General features: G+C 38.8%; 1 pseudogene; it reads left to right on the forward strand.

The window, feature by feature from the left end:
- The first annotated feature begins 1193 nt into the window (after positions 1 to 1193).
- Positions 1194 to 1760, forward strand: LOC147637103 (glutamate decarboxylase pseudogene; annotated as a pseudogene).
- Positions 1761 to 12381: the final 10621 nt, after the last annotated feature.

Here is a 12381-nt window from a genome sequence, read left to right on the forward strand (position 1 = left end):
TCCAATCATTAAAGCTTTGGCTAAGACATGCAGAGGAAGAATGCGAGAGTGGCCAAGGCTACTACCATATGCCTTGTGGGCTGACCGTACAACTCATAGCTCAGTGACAGGATACATGCTTGCAGAATTAATGTATGGTCACAGAAGCCAGTAATGCCAGTTGAAGAAGTAGTTCCAACTTGGAATGTATTACCCTGGGTGGAAGAATTGAACAGGGAAGACCTCCTTGCATTGCGAATAAGGCAGCTAGAGAGGAGGCCTGAAGATGTAGAGCTTGCTAAAGCTCGTTTGAAAGATGCAAGGTTGAAAAATAAAGAAAGATTTGATAGAAGACACAAACTCCGGCCAAAATCTATTGAAGAAGGTGATTGGGTCCTAATGTATGATAGTAGTCTTGACAACCAGTTCACTGCTCAAAGAAAGTTTACAAAAAGATGGTTTGGCCCTTACATTGTCAAGCATGTGCATGGAAATGCCACGTATACCCTGTGTGAGCTTGATGGAACAGAGATAAAGAATCTTGTAGCAGGCAAAAGGATCAAGATGTTTAAAAGAAGGCATGACAGTGATCCTTTTGATTCATAGGAGACTCAGGATGAGAGGCTTGATAGTGATAGCATGGATATGGCTGAAGAGGAAGAGGATGATCTCTCTGATAATGTAGAAGATGAAGATGACATCCAGATATATGTGGATCTTGATGATGATTTGGCACATACCAGAGGATGTGCAGGTTTAGAGGGGGTGGATGTCATGCCATGGCACGTCTATGGTGTGAAACCATGCATATAAGGCCATTAAATGCAAATCCAGATGCATGGGATTAAGTGCCATGACTTGAGTCATTATATGATGCCTAAGTACATATGTTCATATTGTAAATGAGGTTCAATAAGACGACCTGAGGCTGAGCCAGGTCTTGAAGCCTCTGTACATAAGTATGGTGTGAATCATGGAGTTTTATGCTTATGGTAGACCTTGTAGTAGGGAACACCCCTCTCAACATGTATGGGAAATGTGAGAGCATGCATGATGCAAGAATTGGTTTTGAAAGAATGCCTTTTCAAGATAATATGTCTTGGAATGCCATGATTTCTGTTCTTACTCGGAATGAGCAAAACAAGGAGGCTCTGGGTTTGTATGATGAGATGTACTGTTGGAGGCTGGGGGTTGGCCTGGGCATTAATAAGGCAATGATGAAGCTAATGGAGGGAAAGGTCTTGGGTGGTGGCTTTCATTTCCACCACCCAGAATTAAGAACAAGGCTGAGAGATGGATACTATGTGATGGATCCTAAGAGGGTAGACCAGCTCAGCTTCACTCTCAATTTCTCCAAAGGAGCTAGCCAAATCATTGCACAGTACTATCAACTCATCCATCTAGGGTTTGAGGGTTACAAGAGTATAATGGACAATTGCCGTTCCAATGCCAAGATGTTGTGTGACGGGATTCTCAAGACTGGGAGGTTTGATATTTTGTCAAAGGAGGTGGGCGTGCGAGTGGTGGCATTCTCTCTCAAGGACAAGAGCGAACACGATGAGTATGAGATTGCAGACAACCTTCGCAGGTATGGTTGGATTGTGCCTGCCTACACTATGGCTCCGGATGCACAGCATGTGAGTCTACTGAGGGTGGTGATCAGAGAGGACTTAAGCTACACCTTAGCGCAACGCCTAGTGAACGACATCAACAGAGTGCTAGAGTACTTGGATGCTCGGCCCCCCAAGCTGATTGAGTCTGTGGGGTGGCAGCTACCTTAGCATAGGAACAACCAAGCTCTCATCCATGGCGGGTACCACAAAGCAGCCCCACAGCACAGCCATCGAATCGGCAGCATAACCAGGGGCAGCAGCGCAGACACAAGGTGGCGGCTTGCGTGGCATGCGAAAGAGTTTTTTTTTTAAGGAAATTTCTGAATATTAAGCAGGAAATAAGGAGGCGCAGTATTTCAAACTGGGGAAAATTTAAAATTTTAGCTGATAAAGGCGAAGGAGCCCGATTCTCTTGCGGGAAAGTAAGGGGAAAAAACCAGAAACGCAGAGAAGCAAAGGGGGATATGCAGAAACGAGGGGAGGAGAGAACCAGAGCGGAATCTAACCAGAAACTCAGAAATTGTGAGGAGCGCTACTGTTTAGGGCATCCTGGGGTTCGAATTAAAGAGAAAATAAAGCTCTATCCAACGTCATGCTCTTCAAAATTCTCACAGAATACAAGTGAAATGAAATCAGAACCTTTGTGAATGCTGAAATTGGCGCATACTGAAGCGAAGTAGAATATGGGGAAAAAGAAATTCATGAGTTCGCTTCTTTTTTTTTAAAGTCTGAGATAAGTATTTTGTTTTTTTTTTCGTTACTTACGATTTTAAAAATCGTATAGTCTTGATATTTCTCCTTAAAGTTTTTTTGGGAACAAGAAGGTTTTTGAAAGATTATATGGTTTTGGAGAACCTTGGAATAGAAAGCACTGGATTTCGGATTGTTAGACATGGAGTTTTTTTTTAAAAATCACATGAATATGTTGTACATATGCCATGTGTCATCTTTTGCCTTGTGAGTTGTTGGAATCTGAAAGCAGGTTTTCATGAGATCAAGAGACATCTTGAAATGATGGAGTTGGCAATATAAGATTTAAGTGATGTGAATGGTCACATGTATATGGAAATCTTTTGTAGATTGTGTTATGCCTACATGTGATATGTTTGAGGCACTTGGAAAAAGAGTCAGGAGATCTATGCTTGGAACTGGTCATGCTCATGATACACAATTTATGTGCAATCATCAAGCTGAATTTGGGGAAATGATTGAAGTGAATTGGCACATGTATATGTCATCAAAAATGGAGATGTCTTATGCTCCTTGAAGAGTTATGTGTTTGTGTTTTCTTGCTGGGATTTGAAGCTACTCTCACAGCCAGAAGTCTCGCACTTTCCCAGCAATACCGCTCACGTCACGACAACGGTTGGTACAATTATGGTTGATATGCCGACAGTGTATGATAAGCTATGTGATAGCCACTTTGGAGTATTAGAGTTATGGCATAGTTATAGCGCCATCTCATATAGTCGGGTTCACACTATAGACTGACTACTTTGTTTATTGTTGTAGGAGAGTACTTTCCCTTTTATGTATGTACTCTTATCTTTTAGATATAGGTTGTAGAGAAAACAAGAAGATAGAAGAAACTTCAGCCATTCATCTCTCTTGTGTCTTGCACTCTTTTGTGTGTGTGCGTGCGTGTGTGTATTTGCTTGCAAAGGAACTCAAGCTCTCTCTCTCTCCCCCACATTCTCTTTATGAAGAGGCTTGTAGACAGCAAATCAAAAAATTATATAATGTCCAGTGCCTATGCACCAAAAAAATAACTTATTAGGCTTTTCATAGTCTACAAACATTACATGTACATGAAGTTGATCCAATCTTAGCTGGTAAATTCCTAGGAGCCCAAAGTTGTCATTTTGTAAGTGTTTCGACCATACAAACCTAGCAATAATCTATGTTCAAAAAAGTAAAGATATTTCCTATTGTAAAAAAATAAATCAATGATAATTTATATTTACACAAAACATAAAAGCTACATAAAAAGAAAGTTTCTATACTGTAATACACTTATGCTTTCTAATAGTTTGATCATTAGAGATGCTATTGCTTGTCCTTCCTAAAACGGGGGATCTAGAATTGAGCCATGAAAATTAAACAGATTATGGTAAATAATGATGATTATATTATAGCAAATATCGAGAATAATACATTTAATATATTGTCCATCACCATAAATAAATGTAAATGATATCCTTTCCACATCCATACTAAGCAATATACCCATGATATCAAATATGACACTACACTACGCTCATCATTTACATAAGATTTAGAGGTCAGTCTCTGGCTGTGGGGACGCGTTCAGTATTTTGAGTGATGCAAGAAAAATAAATAAATCCACTATAAATAAGAGCAAGTCAAAAGCAAAACATTTGCTTATCCAACTGTTAAAAAAATAAACAAGAACTCACCGAGCCCCTACAGCTGTCTCAACAATTTGAACCATCCCTTGAGCAATAGATGGGGTACTCCATATTGTGGATCTGTATGGTGGCTTTACCTCAATGTCAACCATTTAATCCATAGAATGCAAGTAGATTTATATATATCCATTCAATATTACCGGCAAGGGTAGCACTAGTGTGAGAGATAAACTGAAGGAATTTTGCCATCCAACTCCTATTAAACTTCATGTCTTCGCATCACAATAAAATAATTTTCATTCTAAAAGAAACATCAATCAACTTGAAAGCATGCACACTTACAAAAAGACAACATAGATTGCACGTGTCACATCTTTGCAAACATTCTCATTTCAAATGCTTACTTGATTTACAAAGATATCTATGAATGTAGTCTATTGCATTTGTAGGCTATTGTATCAATAGCTCATTCTCTACATTTTGTGCATATATTACATTTTCATTCTTCTCTATGCCATTTGCAATACCTCTTTGTAGAAAACATTGGTTGTGAAGACTTCGTTTGGACCTTCTATGCTGCTTTCATGTTCCACAATATCCTTTACACACACTTTCAGTACATCAGATGATCTAACATGTGACATAGCAACATACAATTGTCCATGTGTGAATACTTGTGTGGCCAAATAAAGTCCCAACACACTTAATGTTTGTCTTTGGGACACTTATTTATTGACATACCAAAAGCTAGCCTCATAGGAAACTATCTCCTTCTCATGCCAAAAGGTAATTAAAGCATAGTTGGTATGAATGTTATCTTGGGAATAAAGGCCCTATCTCCAATGTTTGTACCTATAATAATTTCTACTTTTATCACCTTTGAGAGAAATTTCTTGCATGTCTGGAACCGTTGCAAAGTCCACCAGCAAAGTCCACCAAGAGTTCAAATTGCGAAGTAGCATGATAGGAGCATTTATCATTAGAAGCAAGTAGTGAGGAGGGTACAAACCACCTAAATTCAAACTATTCAAGTACTAAATTGGATACAATATGTTGAGGTAGCCTGTGCTACACGACTTCTTCACCCCACCACAAGGGTTGCTGAGAGCTCTCTACTCCACCTAACCATAGCCAAAAAAGACACCCCGGTTCTTATATCAAGACCCAAACTCTTTTAATAGAAAGTGCCCTTCACACATGCCCGAACACTCTTATTAGTGCACCCAATCACCCTAGAGTCTATAACCAGTCTCTTCGCTCCCCTGAACCCTTCCCATGCCTTGCCCGAATGGTCGATCTCTCTAGGATTTTGTTCCATTGTCATGACATTACTCCCCCCTTAATAAGAGTTTTTGTCCTCGAAAACAAAATTCGAAAACCTCTTTTTGAGTGTGCTTACCTTTTCCCAGGTAGGACCTTCTTTTGGCCTATCCTTCCACTTAACTAAACACTCATGTCCTATAGAGTGTTGAGTTCTTTTCTCTTGAAAATCTAAGACTTTTTCTTGTGCATGTGATAAGGATGGGGGTTCGATAAGTTCTACTAGGATCTCTTGACTAACGAGATTATCATCATCACCTAACTTCTTTTTCAGTCTACTGACGTGAAAAATTGGATGAACTTTAGAGCTTTCTGTGTAAAGCTAACTTATAAGCAACACTACCTACTTTTTTAAGTATTGTAAATGGACCACAATACCTTGGAGATAGCTTCAGAATTCTCCTTGCTTTTAAAGATACAGAGTGTACAGGAACCTTTAAAAACACTTTATCACCTTCTTCAAAGATGACTTGCATACGATCTTTGTCGGCATAATGTTTAGCACGATCATGTGCTCTCTTAACATTATCTTTTGTGATTTTCATTATCTCTTGGAGATCTTGATGAAGAAAATCTTTAACCTTTTGTATCTTTTCTTTCTCAAGTCCAACGGCCACTAGGGCTCGCGGTTGAAAACCATACATCAACATAAATGGACTAAATAGTCACTGTCGTTTTTATCAGGATAAACCAGCACATTTTAGTCAACCTATCCATGACCACCCAAACCAAATCGTGGCCTCTATTCTTTTTAGGTAATCCAATTGTAAAGTCCATTGAGATACTCTCCCACTTGCCATTTGGGATTTCTAGTGGACTTAATAAACCACCTACCTTTAGGCATTTTTCTTTAGTGACCTAGCACTTTTGGCATTTTAAGACATAGTCTTGGATGTCCTTACTTAATCTAGACCAACAAAATTATCTCTTAACTAGTGCATATGTCTTTCGTATTCCAGGATGACCAGTACTTGGACTATCATGATATTCATATAAAATTTGGTGTCTAATGTCTGAGTCTGAAGGTATACATACCCTATATTTGTAAAGTAGGTAGCCATTATCAATGAAAAAATTCTTCCAACGATTTCTTTCATCACTTGTAATAAGTGACATGTCTGCTTGTTGAGACATCTCTTGAGACTTACCGCCGCTAGTAGAAGTGTCTGTCTCATGAATGTGGCTATCTTTATTTGTAGTCAAGGGATCCCTCTTCTCTATGACACTCTACACATGAGCATAATGCAGATCATCAATGCACTTCCCCTTAAGTGATTCCAAAAAATCACTCTTAATTTAAGTAAAATTCAATGCGTTAACTATGGGCATGCAACTCAATGAATCCGCTACCACATTGTAATGCCCTTTTCTATATCTCAGTTGAAAGTCAAACTCTTGGAGAAACTCTATCCATCGAGCTTTGCGTCCTTTCAACTCTTTTTAACTAGATTTCCATTTGATACTCTCATAATCAAAGACTATCTTAAATCTAGCACCATATGAATAATGCCTCCACTTCTTTAAGGTATGAATTATAGCATATAACTCCCTTTCATAAGATGAATAATTTTGTTGAGCTCTATCCAAATTGTTTCTTTCAAATGCAATAGGTTTTCCCCCTAAGAGGACTGCTCCTATTGCATAATTACTAGCATTCGTCTCTACTACAAAGGGTTGATTCGGATCAACAACTTGGAGAATGGGAGCTCTAGCTATAGCTACCTTAAGTTTTTCAAAACTTCTTTTTACTGGGAATCTCCCAAAACAAAGGTCGTTCCCTTTCCTTTAAGTTGATCCATCATCGGAACAACTATCTTAGCATAATTTCGGACATACTTTCTATAGAATCCAGATAAACCAAGAAAAAATTATAATTCTTCTAAGTTTGTGGGATGTGGCCATTTCAATATGGCTTCAACTTTTGCTGGATCCATACAAATGCCATCTTTTGAGATTATGTGGCCTAAGTATTGAATTCATTTTACAAAGAATTCACATTTACTCTATTTGGCATAAAGTGAATGCTTCCTAAGTAACTCAAATACTTGCCGTAAGTATTCGAGATGATATTCTTTCTTGGTGTATGACTGTATATCAGGATATCATCTAGGAAAACTACAACAAATTTTCCTAAATAGGGTTTCAAGACACTATCCATCATGAGGGTCATGAATGTGGCCAGAGCATTAGTCAAACCAAAGGGCATGACTAAAAACTCATAGTGACCAAAATTAGTTCGAATTTAGTAGTCTTTTGGACATCCGCTTCTTGAATTCTCACTTGATGATATCCGGATCATAAATTGATTTTCGTAAAGTACTTTTTCCCTTAGAGTTGATCAAACAACTCATCTATTTGTAGCAAAGGGTACTTATTCTTAATTGTGATGATTCAAACCACGGTAGTCTACACATAACATAGACCCATCTTTTTTCTTCACCAATAGAATTGGTGAAGCCCAAGGCGAAGCTCTTGGTCGAATAAATCCACTTTTAAGATATTCCTTTAATTGTCATTCTACTTGTTTTGCTTTCATAAAAATAAGCTAATAGGGAGGCTTACTTACTAGCTTTGAGCTAGGTATTACTTCAATTGGATGCTCAACATCACGGACAGGAGGTAATCCTTTCGGTAATTCATTTGGAAACACATCTTTAAATTGTTGTAACAATTGCTTTAGGGATTCATTAATTTTTTTTATTTGTTAACATGATTTGATTGAAAAGAAGTCATGTAAACACTATGCTCATACAAACCACTTATTTTTTCACATGCAAAAAAAGAAATGACATCATCAAGAAGCATGTAGCACAAAAAGATATTCTCTACTTCATTAGCTTGTACAAGGCAATTGATTTCCATAGAGCATATAAGAGGTGAGGAGGGTACATCATGTTCACCTTATCATGTTCACCTTCTTGCAAGCGCACTTTCTTACCATCTACTTCAAACTCAAAAGAATTATGCAAATAACTTCTAGACAAAGATGAACCAATGTTATATAACCACTCTCGACCTAGAATAACATCCACTCGAGTGATATGGATAACTTGAAAATCCTAATGTATCTCATGACCTTGAATGACTAATGACCTATTATATCCCACACATCTTTATTATAGTCGTTAATCAAAGAAACCACATACTTATGATCACTTGGACTTTGCGGTAACTTTAATTTCTTGACTAAGGTATAGTTCAAGAAATTGTGTGTGGCACTATCATCAATGATAACTCGTACTTTATGACCCTTAATGTGATCATGCATTCGAACCAACTCATGTGGTCCAAATGTTGGCACCCACATCGATGATGTGACACAACATGCATGAGTAGAATCAGCATGATAAACTTGAACCTCTTTAAACTTATGAGAAGTCTCCAGAGAGAGCACTTGAATAGTATACACTTGATTTATTTACTTTGATCACAGTGGTTCTTCTCATGTTATATTAGCTTAGAACACTGTAGTTTACTATGACCTTTTTCCATGCAGTGAAAACATAAATGTTCTTTTTTAGCTCTTTCAAAATCTTCATGCTTTAGAAGTTTATGTGGTCCTTTAGACTTCTTACATTGGTCATTCTTCTTGTTAGGTCCCTTTCTTTTATTTTGACCTTAATGCTTGGAACCCTCAGACACACTAGATGTCTATTGTGCATTCTGCGCACGTTTTTTCTTTTTGACAGTGTCGTCAAAAATTTAAGCAAACTTCATTGCTTCTTCTAAATTTTTTGGCTCACTGTATTTAACTTGATTCTTATAGTCTAAATCTAATCCACGAATTTTTTGAAAGTCATCCATACCTTTAAACTTGAGAATGATTTCTCTATAATTGGAGATATACTGAGTCAATGTGAGATTTCTCATCTCACAATTATCCAATTACAATCCATCTCATTCTCTGGAAGAGATTCTTTTATGAATGCACTTTCAAATTTAGCCCATGTAGTAGGCTGATTTTTGAACTCCAAGCTCATCCACCACTTGTATGCTTTACCTCCTAGAGTTAAGCTCGCTTAAAGCGCGAGTATCTCCTCTAGAGTGTGACGCAATCGATACAAATCTTACCACTTTTGCAAAAAAGTGTTGACTGCATCCTTATTGTGTTCCTTTTCCTCCCCATTAAAAGCCAGAGGTTTCAAAGCTTTTAAAATAGCAGCAACGTCTCTAGAGTGAGATGTACCGACATTCATATTGCCCTTGGGCGGGAGTCACTGGCATCCCTCCCACTGAAGCACTTATAGTGGTAGAACCTTACATGTTATCTTTTAACTCCTGAAAGAAAGAGGAGTATCTTATCGTACTTGGCATCAATGTCCAAAGTATGGGACTCTAGAGCCTTAAACTATTTAGTGCTGACCAAATGATCATCAAGAAGATCGCCGCGTCGGTCATCGTGACATCAGGATCGGCTACCCACTGCCTTTTTCGTATCCGACAAACGACTAGAGTCTCCACTTACGGACTCATTAGGGTTATTAGACTCCATATGAACCCTCTAAATGTGATGTAAGAGAATAAACACAAGTACCAACCTCAAGTCCAAGCTCTAGAAAAGCAACCGGATGGTTAGCTCGAAGTGAAATCACCGGTGCGGTATGAAAAGCAACCGGATTGTTAGCTCGAAGTGAAATCACCGGTGCGGTATGAAAAGCTGAGAGTTGTTGGGGAGCTTTGTCCAAGCTTCGTAAGAAAGCTCTATCCAAGCTTCGTTAGAAAGCTCCAATTTTTCCACTTGAATAGCTCTCCATGGGAACATCCTTTTAAGTAACAAAGGTATAAACCTTTGGCTATTAGATTTTTTTTAAAAAAAGAATATGGAAATTTCTGAACTCGTTGCAGACTGCCTGTATCTTGACGGCAACGACGACAGACTATTGCTTTGCTTCGGTGGATGCACAAGGGCCCCGGTGGTTATCTGGGTGGTTATACCACACCAACAAGGGCGTAGGCTGTGGTCGACGGCACCAACAAGGGGCTGTAGACGACGGTTGGGTGACGGTTGAGGCCTTGCGACTTTCCCCCCTCGTTGGCTGTACACGACTCACACCCGTAACCTACTACAGCGTTGTGTTGCGCGTCTGCTGTGGGAGACGGCAAATACTGGTGTGGCTGTGGGCAACAAGTATTGCGGACTCTACCTGTTTTTGCGCAGATGGGCTTGCGGTCTCCTCCACAAGGTGCAACCGAGGATTTCACTCTCTGATACCAGCCAGTGTTGTGGTAGCCTCTGCTGCACGACTTCTTCACCCCACCACAAGGGTTGTTGAGAGCTCTACTTCACCCAACCATAGCCAAAAAAGACACCCGGGTTCTTATATCAAGACTCAAACTCTTTTCATAGCAAAGTGCCCTTCACACGTTCTCGGACACTCTTATTAGTGCCCGGTCACCCTAGGGTCTATAACCGGTCTCTTGGCTCCCCTAAACCCTGCCCATGCCTTGTCCAGACGGTCGAGCTCTCTAGGCTTCCATTCTGTTGTCATGACACAATATTTTGTCATTCTTTCTCAGAAGAAACAACCATATATCTGCACTAAGATATTCTCTTTCAAGACCGGGTAATGCAGTTTAAGCTAGTTCATTGATCTCATCAACCTCTAGATTTTGTCGTGCAATAATAGCATGGTCTTTGAAGAAGCATGCATAATCTTTCACTCTTTGAACATATTTGAACATCTATTTAACCAAACTCAAAAGAGAGTTCCCATGGATCAACATTCGTGGTAGAATTATGACTCTACCTTGATTTTTTGGATGGCCTATAGAGCCATCTCTAATTTGTAAAGTGCATTTGACAGATTCTAGGTCTGTACAATCATAAGCACTATGTCTAACCCGCATGTTTTGAGTGAGCTTTAAAACATTCACATATCTCCAAATATATGACCGGCATAACATTACATCAACAATATCCTCATGCAATCCCTTTGCCACAATGGGTAAGATTGGCTTGAAGTTACCACCAAATAGCATAATTTTTCCACCAAACATGATATCACTTTGTATAATGTATTTTAATATCATGTCCAATGCTTCATAGGCATATTGATGCATCATTGGAGCCTCATCCCAAATGATCCACCTTGCAAGCTTCAACACCTCAACCAATGGGCTATTACCTTTGATACCACTTTGATACCACATGTGCTAGAAGCATTGAGAACCAATGGGATTTTGAAATGTGAGTGCTGTACGACCATTTGAAAGTAACAATGTAACTATTTTGGATAATGCACATGCCAAAGAAACTTGATTGTCTCTATGTAATCAAGATAGCAAGGCATTATAAAGATATATTTTGCCTGAGAAAACATGGTGAGAGACAGAAAAAGAAGAGCGAGAGAACAAAATAGAAAGAGAGATATAAAGAATTTAAGAAAATAATGAATTTGATCAATATCACCATGGAGAGCCAAATCTAGAAAGTTACAATAGAATTTGTCCCTTGAGTAAAAACATCATTACAAACACAAATCTTTAGGCAACTACCCTAGTTTCCAACATACGGCTCATCTTTTTCATAATAGTATTGAGTCAATTAACCGATATCTTTAGACTCAATATCTCCAAGCCTAATGTACGTACTTGCTCTTTTAGAGAATCGACTTGTTCTTTACATTCCCTCTATTACATCCACCTAGATGTCCCCCAATTTCAACATGCATATTTTCCATGAAAGAAATCATGTCTAGTTGGTTAGCCTCCATGTGATCACCACTGTGAAAGAAATCATGTCTAGTTGGTTAGCCTCCATGTGATCACCACTGTGAAAGAACACAATGGAGATAATGTGTCAACTCATCTCTTAACGTATCTCCCCTTTGGCTGCCACTTCCACTGATCTCATCCAAAATGGCATCTAAGTACTCCTTGCCAAGCAACTTGATTTTTCTCAGTGTGCTCACATATGTCAGCAATAGTTTATAGACATTTAGAGCTCGGTTGTCCGGATGGAGACCTTGACCGATCAAGGTGTTTTGTAGCTCGAATATTCATCAACTTAGGCGGGCTAGACAAAGCTACTTCTGAATTGGAAGCTCCATTCGCAGCCACTACGGCATTTGAGCCATTGTTATCATTCTGAATCTCTATTT

This window comes from Cibotium barometz, chromosome 7 (genome assembly GCF_041138505.1).
Source record: "Cibotium barometz isolate CiBa-2024 chromosome 7, ASM4113850v1, whole genome shotgun sequence".
Classification (NCBI taxonomy): Eukaryota; Viridiplantae; Streptophyta; class Polypodiopsida; order Cyatheales; family Cibotiaceae; genus Cibotium; species Cibotium barometz.